The 13,834-nt window shown below is 46.6% G+C and overlaps 1 long non-coding RNA gene across 1 annotated transcript; it reads right to left on the reverse strand.

Moving 5' to 3' along the window:
- Positions 1 to 6,730: 6,730 nt before the first annotated feature.
- LOC102959260 lies at positions 6,731 to 8,467 on the reverse strand. The gene is made up of 3 exons (XR_006218257.1): positions 8,116 to 8,467; positions 7,283 to 8,029; positions 6,731 to 6,889 (listed from the first exon to the last, which is right to left on the reverse strand). It is a non-coding gene; the product is annotated as an uncharacterized LOC102959260 (long non-coding RNA).
- Between the last annotated feature and the right edge of the window lie 5,367 nt (positions 8,468 to 13,834).

The following is a 13,834-nucleotide window of genomic DNA, read 5'->3' on the forward strand; positions in this document are numbered from 1 at the left end:
TACACATTGCATGGGTTTGTGATGAAGACTAAATTAGATGAGGACTTACACACACACGCACACACACACTCACACCCCAGTACCTACCACATAGTAAGAACTCAATAAATGATAGCCACAATGATTATGTCATACAGAAGCCTCTCTTTCCAGTTACATGTTTGATTCTAAGAAATGCAGTCAGTGGGGGAGGCTGGGTGGCCCAGTTAAGCATTGGACTTTGGCCCAGGTCATGATCTCACAGTTCATTCGTGAGTTCGAGCCCTGCATTGGTCTTCAGATTCTCTGCCCCTCCTCTCTCTGTCCCTCCCCTGCTTATTCTCTCTCTCTCTCTCTCTCTCCCTCTCAAATAAATAAATAAACTTTAAAAAAAAAAAAGAAAGAAATGCAGTCAGTGCACCCACAAAGGCACTGATAACATTTACTTCTTTCATGGGAAGCCGGGTAGCAAGAACCAACCAGCTTCTAACAAGCCGGTAGCTTAGTTAGAAGTGGGTTGACGTCCTAATTCTGTTGCTGTCTAGCTCTTCCACCTTGGCCATCAAAGTTCTCTTTTTCTGAATTAGTTTCCTTACTGACCACTGGTTGTAGGATCCTGTAAGGTGAAGGTGTTTATAAAGGACACAGCGTGATTGAAATGTAAGATGGTGTATCATTGTTTAGACCAGGGACATAGACAGTGGACTCGAAGTCAGACAAACTCAGATTTGCTTTCCTACTTTGTTGCCCACTGGCTGTGTGGCTTTGGGCTAACCCCACTACCTCTCTGGTGAACCTCTATCTCTCCGTATATTACATGCAGATAGTAATAGCCGCCCCGCCGATCTCACAGGGCTGCTGAGTCTCAAACCTGAAAAATGAATACCAAAGACCTTTGTCATTTACAATACCACATGGCTGTTATTTAGGATAGTGATTCATTACAATTAGGGCATTTGCTTGGACAGCTCTTTAGGCAAGAAGGGAGAACAGACAGGCGAAGCCAGCGCAGCCAGAGAAAGCAAGGAAAATACCAAGACAGCAGGAACGATTTTATAACCTGGGTTCTGACAGACACCAAGGAGCTGGAGGATTGGGGACTGGCAGGGTGGAGAGGGTGGTTTGCCTCTCAGTGGTGGGCAAATGCCCCCCAAGCTGCCGCTGCCATCGGGATCCTAGGAAGGCACCCAAGCGGGGATTTTAAGTGCTGTTCCTCCATGGGCTCCTGCAAAGTCTCAAAAGTTAGCACCCAGCCATGCTCAGCATAGAGGGGCTTCGGGCTCTGTAGCCAGAGGGCTGCTGAAGAGCTTTGATCTGTACTCGCTCCCCGGGAAATGGCCATGACTATTTCCAGAAGGGCGTTTCCACCCTAGGTTGACTCATTCTCTTCCATGAATAACGCTGCCCTTAAGTTACGCCTCCGAAACCAAGTCTATTGTACAACCATTAGTTACACTGTGTACTCGAAAGTTTCTGCAAAGACCATCAGCAACATCCCCACTGAGAATGAGGTGGGATCAAAGGGAAAGTCTCTGAAATCGTGACTTTGAGTTTTTGCTCTGAAATAAACACTGTATTAGATTCATGTTAATTGCTGTATTTTCTTCATGCTCCTGATAGCGGTCTGCTTTCAGTAGGACCCCATTGGGCAAACGCATGTCAGAAAAGGAATTTGTTCACTGTTCAAGTGATTTTTCACCCTTTTTCTTTCCAGTAATGCTAACAAAACAAAGAAGGTGATGGGCAGGCTAAAGGGCCATCCCACCGGGCAGACTGCTCCGCTATTTGAAGCTGCAGGATGCTCAGAACCATCCATGAAGTCCCATTTCCAGGACTATTTTCAGCACCCAGGAGAAAGCAAAGGGCCCGAAGGCCAAATCTTGCTATCTTAAAATGATGGTTATTATTCGCCTCTGTTTGCCACAGAGTTTGCTGGTATTTTTTAGCCCTGAAAAAGCCTGCTGTGGAGGTGTTTGATGCCTTCCCCCTGTGGCCCTCCCTTCCAGCTGGGTGAGGGGTGTCTGCCCCTTCCCCGAATGTCACAAATCCTCTGTTAAAAGAGGAAATGAAATGTCACCTCTCCGGCAGCCTCAAATCTCAGAGATGCTGGAGCTGGGGTTCCTCCCCAGCAAAGGTTCCCGGCCCTGGCACAAGGCTGTGGCTCCTGAGTGACCCCATGGGCACTAGATTCCCCTAGATCCCCTCCGGATCCCCCCAACCCGAGCCTTGCTTTTCCACATCACCCTTAGCGGAGGGGGGCAGCCCCTTCATCAAAACTGGTCGCACAGACTGTGCTCTCGTTCAGTTTGTACCGCAGCTTGTAGGAAAAGGAGTTTAGCTCTAGGATTTGGAGAGCGCTTGTTAAATTATTAACCCCTTTAGACGGAATACTCATTCTAGAAGAAGCATCTGTGCTATGGGCGTCGGGTGGCCACCTCCCCTTCTCCCAGGAATCCCCTGCAGACCTGGTCAGAGCAGCTCTCCCCTCCCCCGCCGCGTCTTGGCTCAGAACCAAAGGTGGAGGGAATCCTCACATCGGGACGGGCCACTCAGGCGAAACCAGCCACTCCGTCTAGCCCAGCTGCCCTGTGAGTGCCTCGAAGTTAATAAAATGTGAGTTAACCCCGTCTCTCCCTTCAGATCCTGCCACCCTCCCCATTTAGCAAATGCCTACCAGCCCGGGCAAGATGTCACTTAAAATGCACCTGCTCTCAGAGGTGCCCGGGTGGCTCAGTTGGTTAAGCCTCTGGCTTCGGCTCAGGTCATGATCTCGTGGTTCATGAGTTCGAGCCCTGAATCAGGCTCTCTGCTCTCAACACAGAGCCTGCTTCAGGTGCTCTCCCCCTCTCTCTCTTACTCTATCTCTCTCTCAAAAATACATAAACATTTAAAAAAAAAAAAAAAAAAAACCTCCTGTTCTTCTTTACCTGGGCCCTGCAACAACAGTTGCCAACTGCGTCTCCTTCCCAGAAAGCCAAAAGCATGTCTCTCATGTAAATACCTGAGCATCTAACAGAATGTCAGTGACAGCTTAACAATTTCAATGAAGCTACACTTCTTTCCAACACTGAAAGCTCTTTCTGTGTGCATTTTCTAATTATGAAAAAATGATACATGCTTGTAGAAAAAAAAAAAACAATTCAAAGAGTACAGCAATAAGTAAAGCAGAAAGAAAACATTCTGTAAACCCCCCCCCCGCCTCCAAAGACAACTAGAGTAAATATTTTAGTGTCAATCCTTCCAGAATTTTCTCTGCGTGTGCCCATTGTTTTTAAGCAAACTGACAAGAAGACATATTGAAAGCTTTTCTTTTTTGACGGTAGTGAAAACTTTGAAACAACGTAAATGCCTGTCGGTAAGAAAATAGTGAATTAAATTCTGGGGCATGTGCGCAGCGGAATCCCTCACGGTTACCAGGAGGAAGAGACAGATGCCTATCCCCTGACAAGGAAAGATGTCCACAGTATACGGTTCAGTGAGAAGAGCAGGTTGTAGAACAATCGTGTTTCGAAGTTTAAGCATTTGCCTGTGTTCAGTGTATGTGCACATTCTTCAGACCTCCATTGATCATGTCTCCTCCTTTTACTTCTTTTTGTAAAGTTTTTTTTTTGAAATGTTTATTTATTTGAGAGAGATAGAGAGCAGGGGAGAGGCAGAGAGAGAGAGAGAGAGAGAGAGAGAGAATGGATCCCAAGCAGGCTCTATGCTGTCAGCACAGAGCCCGATGCGGGCCTCGAACCTACGAACCCTGAGATCATGATCTGAGCTGAAACCGAGAGTGGGAAGCTTAACTGACTGAGCCACCCAGGTGGCCCTTTTTTAATTTTTTTTAAATAAACATTTGTATATAAGAGACAGAGCACGCGCAAGCAGGGAAGGGGTAGAGAGAGGAGGAGAGAGAGAATCCCAAGCAGGCTCCAGGCTGTCAGGGGAGAACCCACCTCAGTTTTCGCTTATTTATATTTGGGTGAATGTGCGGCTGCCGAAGATCAATCTGTCGGAGGCCTGGGGTGCTCATTCTCTGGGAAGTTTCCCTGCAGTTCCGCGGCCCCCTTCCCACAGACCAGCTCTGGACCACCAGCACCCTCCCCTCTGGTGAAGTTCTCCCATATAACAGGTTGACCCTCTGGCCCAAGACCAGCCCACCCCCACCTGCTAAGGAGCCCGTTCCTGCCTCCCAGCTCCTGCCTAAAGCTCCGGCCTGAGCCCTCGGGCAGATTCATTCACCACCACCAGGCTGCGAACTCTGTCCCACCTGGGAGAAGTTCCACGGGCTTCCCTCCCTCCTCGAATGACAAAAACCAGGTGGGCCCCTATTTGCTCCTGTTTCAACAACTCTTTCTCAGGAGACAGTCACGTTACTTGGTTCTTTTTTGAACCAGTTAGAACATCCGTCTGGTCTCCTCGTGTGTTAAATAAAATCTGTAGCCCGTGTTCATTTTTATATCTGTATGACAGCCAAGATCTTTTTTCTCCCCCCCGCCCCAAAATCTTTAATGGTAACGATCAGTTATTCAAAGAATACAGCCAGATGAGCCAAGTATATTTGTTTCCTAGTGGTGCTGTAAAAAGTTACCACAGCTTTTTTACACTGCCACAGTAAAGGTAGTGGCTTATAAAAGCAGAAGTCCAAAAATCAAGATGGTGTGCGGGGAAGGTTGGTTTCTCCTGGGGCCTCCGGGAGAGAGTGGGTACCTGTCTCTTCCAGTTTCCAAACACCGCTGGCATCCCTTGGCTTACGGCCACATGACCATGACCTCTGTTTCGATCTTCTCACTGTTTTTACCTCTCTCTCTCACTGAACCCTCTAGCACCCTTCCCACCGTCGAGCTCACCCAAATAATCCAGCATGATGTTCCCATCTCAAGTCCGTAATTACCAAGGCCCTGTTGGGAGCACCTGGGTGGTTCATTTGGTTAAGCATCTGACTTCAGCTCGGGTCATGATCTCACGGTTCGTGAGTTCGAGCCCCGCATCGGGCTCCGTGCTGACAGCTCGGAGCCTGGAGCCGGCTTCGGATTCTGTGTCTCCCTCTCTCTCTGCCCCTCCCATGCTCACGTGCTCTCTCTCTCTCTCTCTGTGTCTCTCAAAAATAAACATTAAAAAAATAAATAAAATAAAAACTAAGGCCCTTTGGCCATATAAGGTACATTCACTGTTTCCAGAAATGGTGGAGGCGGGGGGCACATTATTCAAGAAATGTAGGAAGAGAAGAAACTAGAAAAACAAAGAAAATATACAGGGCTAGAATCCTACTAAGGCTTTTCGTCAAAGGCTTAAGAAATGCTGTGAATAAAAGAATGATCAAACACATTACAATACATACATATGTCATTGAAATACTACGCAGCGGTTATGACAAACGAGTTAGGTCAGCCTGTGTTAGCATTACATGTCACGACACGGCAAGATTTTCAAGATACGGTCACTGGAAAAAGCAACGCTGTGTAGGTGAGTAGATGGGCTCTAGATACACCACAAACTAATATGCATGGTCATCCCTGGAGGGGAAGGTGGGATCAAGTGGGGACATGGGGGGGACTTTTCATTTTCTATCTGTGCACTTGGGAATTCCTTGAGTATTTGCAATATTATATTTGCATTATGTGTAATTTTTTAAGATCACAGTAATGAAAGTATCAAAGACGATCCAGAGGGGGCAAAATGGCCTTCCCTTCCCCTCCTGGTACTGCTTCTCTGGCTCCTCTGAGAAGCTACGTCAGGTGCACCCTCCCGGCTGCATCAGAGAGCCCAGGTACGGCCCCCTCCCGCGCTGACCAGATGTACGGGAAGGACAGACAGACACGGGCAGCGTCTCCCCAGAGGTAAGCGTGTGTTCACTCATTTCTCAGGCCACAACGAACCCCTGGTAGGAAGCTCTCCTTTAGGCTCCATTTCTCGTACCTCTTTTCTTCTGCAGGCAAACTCTGAACCGCCCAGGCCCCCCAGCCCACCGTCCTAACATTCCGTGGTGTTCGCCTGGATCGTTTCCTCCTTTGATGCCCCGCCACCGTCAGCCTGGTTCTAATTAGCAGCCGGCACGTAACACAAAGGCGAGTTCTAGAAATACGCAGACAGTTTCCACAAGCAGCCTGCTCCCCTCTTATTATGTTAATAATGAAGCTATTCCCCGTGGTACCTTGGGATGGCGTATCTGATAAGCAGCGGCAGCACGACTGCGTGTTCCAGACATTCGTGCTGCATAAACAGAGCAAGCGGAGGCGGAAACAGCTCCGACACAGCCTTCACACGCATACAAATTGGTGACAACTGCCATCTAAAGGCCCGATGTGTCCGTTCGGCACACTGCTCTCGCACAAACATCCAAGACTAACGTGTTGCCTGAATGGGATCCGGATTCGATGATCCCCTCTGCACCTGAGGCATGAGCACCACAGAAGCCAGAAAGCTGGCTTCCATGTCCCTCGACCTACTTCAGGGACCCTAGTGCTGTCGAGTGCTTTGGAGGGCAGCATCCCCTGGTCCCTCTTCAAACCCACACACAGGGCGCTGGTCTGACCCGGCGTTTACATTTACGGAGTACCGCGGGCTGTAGCAGGTGCCAAATGAAACATCGGTCTGGTTTTTTTTTTTTTTTTTAAGTTTATTTATTTTGAGAGAGAGAGAGAGAGAAAGAAACAAAGTGTGAGTCGGGGAGGGGCGGGGGGGGGGGGGAGGAGAGAGAGCATTCCAAGCAGACTCCACCCTGTCAGCACAGAGCCAGATGCTGGGTTCCAATTCCCAAACCGTGAGATCATGATCTGAGCCACTATCAAGGGTCGGAACGCTGAACGGACTGAGCCACCCAGGTGCCCCAACACATCTGTCACTGTACTTCATCTCAGTGATGGCCAAGATTCCTTCTCAAGGCCGAAGACCCACTTATAGATGAAAACGCTATCGTGGGCCCCTAAGGGAGAAAAGATCCCTTTTTAGCACTTATTGGTTTTAAAAATATACAATGAAAAACTCAATTCGGCAACTCTGAGTAAATGTGCATCTTATTGTCAAAACGGTATTTACATGTATTTGAAAATCTTTATACGTCTATTTTTGAAGCTTATTATTATGAAATAAACGTTTGTGTTTCCCCTCGCCCCAGAAAATTCATATGTTGAAACCCTCTTTCCCCAGGATGAAGGTATTAGGAGGTGAGGCCTTTGGGGTGATTAGGGCGTGAGGGTGGGGCCCCCGTGAATGGGGTTATTACCTGAAAAAAGAGACCCCGCAGAGCTCCCTAGCCCTTGCCACCTTGTTAGGACAGGAGAAGTGTGCAATCTGCAACCCGGAAGAGGAAGCTTACCAGAACCCCGTCGTGCTGATACTGATCTTGGACTTCCAGCATCCCAAATATAAGAAATACATTTCTGTTGTTTATGGGCACCCAGCCTATGTACTTTGTTATAGCTGCCCAAACAGACTAAGGCACTTACTTATCCACTCCGCAGACAACAGATCCAAGGATCTCTTGCAATATTTCCTTAGCCGTTGCTCCGAGGAGTTCTCAGTCCATAACTTAGGAATCACTACTGTAGAGTAGGCAAAAGAGAAAGCGGCCTTGTTTTTGCCCTAAAGATCTTAACATTTTTAAAACTACTAGAGGAAAGAGTTTCGAGTGAAGCCTATAGCGGATCAGAGGGAGAGAGTAGACGTAAGCCTAGAAGAGGCCATAGCAGTGGGGGTGGAGAGAGAGAAAACAGAATGGGTAAGACAGTAAAGGGGGAGACCCTGGAGATGTCGGTGACCACGTGAATGCAAGAGAGAGAGTCTCACGCAGACACCATGGTTCCTGGCTCCTCTATGGGCTAAGTAACGGAGCCGTTCACCAAAACAGGGCTGGAGGAGTGGGTCTCAATGTCTCCCTGGGCATCTCTGCCTCTCGGCTCTCCCTCCTCACAAATGAGACAATATCCTGAGTGCTCTTGCAGCCACAGTGGAAGACCCACTTCACGATCACCGAATGAGTCCATTTCAACTCCCTTCTGTTTACACCCAGGGAATCACAGCATATCACAGAATCCGGGAAGGAAACCTCTTCCTGTGAAGCCTCCTGTCAAAGATAATTTGGATATGCACATTCAATCCAGGGACTGCCCCATTCTCTGATTTCCAGCAAGGCCAATGTCTTATTTGTACCTGAAGAACGACAAAGACTTCTCTCCAAGTACTTTGCTTTACTGTTTTTCTCCATTGCTTGGAGGCTGAAGAAAAGAGGGCCGGGGAGATGATCATAATGCCAGAATATCAGCTTGCAAACTCCACTGGCTGTCCCAGACATAAATAATTGTATATATACATATTTCAATGGAACAGCATTTGTGGTGCTCTTAACTCCTGCCAGGCGCTGGGCTACATGGGTTTACATTCACTTCCTCCTTGGAGAAACCTTCAGGACCATCCAGTGTAGAATTACCCCACCTCTCCCAACTTACTCTTCACACATCTATGAGTTTTATTTTCTTCATACTACTGCTCACTCTCTGTAATGACCTCATGTCCTGACTCCTTTATGTATCATATGCGGCTACCCTCCAGTTGGTAACCACGGTAACCAAAGGCAGAATTTGTTGGCTCATTAACCCCTCTATTCCCAGCGCCTAGAAAAGTGCCTGGCACCCCATAGTCGCCTTCTTTCTTCATCTATCTAATGAATGATTCCATTTAAACTTTGTCACAACAAATGGGGTACTAACTTGACTTTTCCGAATGTGGACACTGAAGCTAAGAAAGATGTAAAAAAAAAAAAAAAAGAAAAAAAAACCTTGACCAAATTTACACGGCTACTAAGGGGTGATTAGGATTCACACCCAACTCACATTGGTCTTCTAGCTGGAGCTCTTAAGACAATGCTGCCTGTATGCCTAACTTTGAGCAGTGACCCATTATTGGGGCAGAGATAAGGGTAGACAGCTCAGCGTACCCCATCGTGGCTCCTGAAAGAGAAAGGGCTCCTAGGGTATCAGCAGCATTATCTTGTTCTATAAAGGGCAGCTATTCAAGGCAGGCCCTTAGAGCTGTCTGTAAGTATTACACAGGAAGACCTTTAGAATCAATACAAAGGTTCACCCAGCACGTCTCTCTCTCCCCAAATCAAACACGGATGTCCCAGTGGACGTGGACAAAGGCTTGCAAACCTAGATGCCCAAAATGGCAACTGGAAGGATGTATAGGAAGAAAAGCCTACCTGGGGGAAAAGAAAAAGTGTTATTGATCACTCTTGATCCTTAGGACTTTTTAGCCGCAGCTGGGAGGACCACCGCGTTCTCTCCCACGGGCTGACTACTGGATTCTGCACCCACCCAGTTCGTGAGGTTGGTAACTCTCACGGAGGCAGGAGAGATGGACCGCAGAGCAACCCTGTTACTTCAAGGTTCCTATCTCTTCAGATTTGTACGTAGCAAGGGCAAATACCTTCATTTCAGCCAAAACCATTGTGTGTTCAGGCTTGTTTCCTCTGACAATGAAGAGAAGGTACAGGTGAGAGCGTTGGATAGAAAAAACATACATCTGCACATGTACTTGTATGTGTAAGTGTGTGTGTTCACATGGTCAGTTGATAGTAGCTTGAGTGGAGTCGCTGCAAGACACAAGCTGAGCTTGGGCACAAATTACACTGGAATTGCTCGCTGCTATTGACTTCAAGCTGCTTCCAGATTGCTACCTTGGGCATAGGATGCGAGCAGAAAATATGCTGCCCATTTGGAAAAGAAGAAAAATAAGCAGTTACCCTTTAATGGCCGTATCTAGCAAGTGAGTCCTTTTATACTACCTGTTTGGCAAGAGTAGAACAATATCTTAATGAGATTTTCCTCTTCATCCTCCACCCACCCCACCCCTAACCAAAGAAAAAGCCTCAAAAATCAAACCTGTCTCCAAACTGCTCAAGTTTGAGGTTGACAAGTGAACACAGACCAGAACACAGGTGCACTAGTCCCTCCTTACAGCAGGAGAAGCTCTGATTGATCAGTCAATCCCAAACCCTATTTATAGATCACTCAACTGCGTCTGCCTGGCTGAAGGTGTTATTATAAAGGCACACACCTAGATAGCTTTAAAAGGGGAAAAAATGGGGATACCCATACAGTTTCTAAATGCTTCTGGCATAGAGCTGAGCCAATGATGGTTCCTTCTTTGGGTTCTGAAGTTCTCATTGCACAGAACTGAATACGCCTTAAGAAAATAAAAAAGAAAGGAGGGAAGGAGGGAGGAAAAGAAGGGAGGGAGGGAGAGAAAGAAGGAAGGAAAGAAGGAAGGAAGGAAAGAAGGAAAGAAAGAAGGGAGAGAAGAAAGAAAGAAAGGAAGGAAGGAAGGAAGGAAGGAAGAGAGGAAGGAAGGATCCAACCAAACAAGAATCAAGTCAGGGGCTTCAACTTCTAACCTGCAAGCATGTGGACAGCAAAAGGAAGAGAGAGGGCAGAAGAGAAGGAGGAGGGCAATAAAATCCAAATTAAAAGGCAGCATGTAAGTGATAATGATAGCTTTGGGCAGCCAGACAGGATTAATCAGGGGGATTTGAGTAAATTCAGCAGGACAGTTTGCCATTACCCTGCTGAAGCCCTTGATATTTATCAATCAAATGGAGTCACAAATGGAATCTTGGAATAAGCAGGTCTGAAATGCGGGTTAATGAATCCCCCTGTGGACACGACAGCCTTCATCCCTGATGTTATGAATGGGGGCTTTCCCGGAAATGCTCCGCAGTCTAGGAAGAGGCAAACAAGTGATAGCGAATCATAACTAAGTGACCAATACACCTCGGTCCCGAAGCTTTGCACCTAACCTAAAAGAGGCTCTAGCTCAAGGAAAACTAGACCCTAGGTGTTATGTTCTGCAGCTCAGCTGGCAACCTCCTCCAGGGCTCAGGGGTCACTGTGGGGTGTGAGAGATTAAAGATCACGGAAGTTTCAGGATGGGGGGTGGGGTTCGTGCTCTATGAGGAAGGTTCTGACTGCTGTAAACGAAGCCAGGTGTTTGGAAACTTAGTAAGTGTTTATGGAAATCAGGAAGGGGGCTGGGGGCCCATCAGCAGAGAACTCAGGCAGCTAACCACGCAGATCTCACGGTAAATTGGGAAGGCAGTTTCATTCCCACCAAGTTAAATTGAACTTGAAATTGGGAAGTCATGTTCCTTTCCAAAGGCTAGTTTTCCCTGTGAGACACTATCATTAAGGGGAGGGAAGCAGTCTGGGAATCTTCAATCCTCTATGATCTGGGGCTTAAAGGGTCACTCCAGCCTTTCAGAACTGAGGGCAGGGGGGCCACAATAGTGAGGAAGCAGGGGAGTAGAATATGGGATTTTTAGTCTAATTCTGAATTGACATACGGTCAGTTAAGAAAATGGCCTGTGTAGTGGAATGTGAAATTCATGAGAATTATCGACTGTATTCATAAGGGTGGCTAAAAAGTGATTAAGTCTGCCACCATATTTAACTATGATGCCTTAAAAAGAGGAGGCACTTAAATGCCTTTGTGGATATTTTCATTTATAGGGTTTCAGAATATTAGTGGTTTGCATTACTCACTTGATAACATCAGCTTTAAAATATGTACGTAAGAATACACACCTAATGCTAAAATCTGTATTGCTTATATATTGCTGTAGCAGCTTACACTAACAATAAACATTTATCTGGGGTCTCTCGTGAAAGTCAGAGGCAAGTTGCCAGCCAGGGTCTCGGTCATCTGAAAGCTTGACTGGGCTAGGAGAATCCGCTTCTAAGATGGTCCACTCACACAGCTGACGAGTCAATGCTGGTGGTTGGTAGGAGGCCTCAGTTCCTCACCATGTGGACCTCCTTATAGGACTGCTCTAGTGTCCTCACAATATGGCGACTGGCTCCCCCAGATGCCCATAATAGGACATGACTATATTTGCTTAAATAAAGTAGATATGTGTTCTCTGGCTTAGAAAAGTCCTAAGGTAGGTGGTATGTGATTGGCATAGTGCTACATTTAGTCATCAGGTGCCTTGGATTCTGTCCCCCCATCCTTATTACAAGACCTGAAGTTTGCCTCCTCTGTCAATATGGAGACCTACTAGAGATCCAGCCAACTGTCCACAATCGAACAGGAAGTAGAAGTTAGAAGAGAAAGGCAAAAAATGAGCCCATACCAACCGTCTGCCTCACAGTTCTGGTTTCCAGAGTGTCTGCCCAATAACCTCTGTTTCCACCTCATTAGCCAGGATGGTCACCTGAAGTTGTAATGGGAGCTGAGAAATTTGTATCTAGGGCAAACATGTTGCCACGCCAAAGAAAATCAGCTTTGATGGCCGAGGAAGAAAAAGAAAATGGACGTTGGGTCAGGAACAAACAGGTCCCGTCTTACCTGTTTTGTAGAGATCCCAGGAAGTCGTGCTATGCCAGAGTTCCCCCATAATATTTTCACAAATTGGCACATATGTTTAAAAAGGTCAGAGTAGGGAAGCATGGAGAAAATTGGTGGGTGAGAAGTAGAACAGAAGAGATGCCTCATCTTCGGTAAAAGCATAAATTATCCTGGGATTGGTCTTACCGTAAGGATCAGACGGTTGCCATGTTCCCTAAAGGGTTTTAATGGTTCCAAGAAATGAACTGGAAAGGACAGGTGCTTTGTAGCACTAGCCCACCATGACTGGATTGTCTCTTTCCAGTGCGACTGGGGACCCACTGGAACATTAGGCTGAAATCCAAGGCTATTTTTGCATTCTCTCTCCCTGACATTTACAGTAAAAGGCTGAATTCTCTGCCTGGTAAACTGCGAGGCACTATCAATAGTGGGTGTTGGAAAATGATGCAGAAACAAACGGCACATTATTTATGCCAGTGGAAACAGTAAATCACCCTTCCTTTGCACTTAAACAGCACAGCAAGTGCAAATCAAAAGTTCTCACACCTCAGAAGGAGAATAATCCACGAGCTTCTCAGAGGAAGGAATTACCTACCTGCCTATACGGTGCAATAAATGTCCCTTTTAAAATGAAATAATTTCTGAGCTCCTCAGCACAAGACTTACGGTGAAAAAGACAGCACCAATATTAAAATTTAATATACCCAATATTGTCATGTACCAATAAATCAACTAGTAAAAAGCAGCAAGAATTTTTTTCTCCACTCCTAAAAAGAGTTACAGCGCCTTAATTTGAATGGATGTTGGGTTACGATTATGGGTTACGATGGTGAAAAGTATGAATTCGTGTCTCTACAGCAATCAGATGGGGTTGCACAGAGCAGTTTATATAATATGCAGTGTCCTGCTCTGTCAATGTCAACGAGTATCCGCTTCTCTTATTAATTCAATGGACTATAAAGATGACAAGTTTAGAAGCTGGAATAGTGATAAAGTGAAAGCTTGGAATAGTTCAATCCTCGCGGCTTCATGGTGCTTTGCAGAGGTTGTCTGGTTCCACCCTCAGACTGGGGTGCGTGGCGAGTGCATTGCCTGTGCGTTAGGAATAGGAGAAAAGTTTAAGGCTTGAAGGAAAAACTTCTAACAGGCAGACTTCCCATCGGACTGCCTACTTGTAAGACGGACCCTGTTCAGACCATTTCTATCCGTAACCAGAGTCTGGAGTCAGACAAATCTGATTTAAATCCTGGGTCTGCCACTTAGCAACTGGGTGTGATCTCGGACAGGCTGCTAAGGCTTCTTGAGTCTCAGTTTCACCTGTAAAAACGTAGGGAAGAGGCGACCTAATTTGCAAGGTTGGCAGATGGCATACCTTATGTGAAAGGGTTGAAGCTGGGGTAGGTACTGGCTGAACGCTACCCCTTCCACCCAGTACTTTCCAGATTTCAAAATCAGGACTCCTGCTTTGCATGCATTCCCACCAAAGAAGATCTGACCTGCTTCCTTAGCCCATTATTCCTGGAAGATT

The sequence above is a fragment of the Panthera tigris genome, chromosome B3 (assembly GCF_018350195.1).
Source record: "Panthera tigris isolate Pti1 chromosome B3, P.tigris_Pti1_mat1.1, whole genome shotgun sequence".
In the NCBI taxonomy this organism is placed as follows: domain Eukaryota; kingdom Metazoa; phylum Chordata; class Mammalia; order Carnivora; family Felidae; genus Panthera; species Panthera tigris.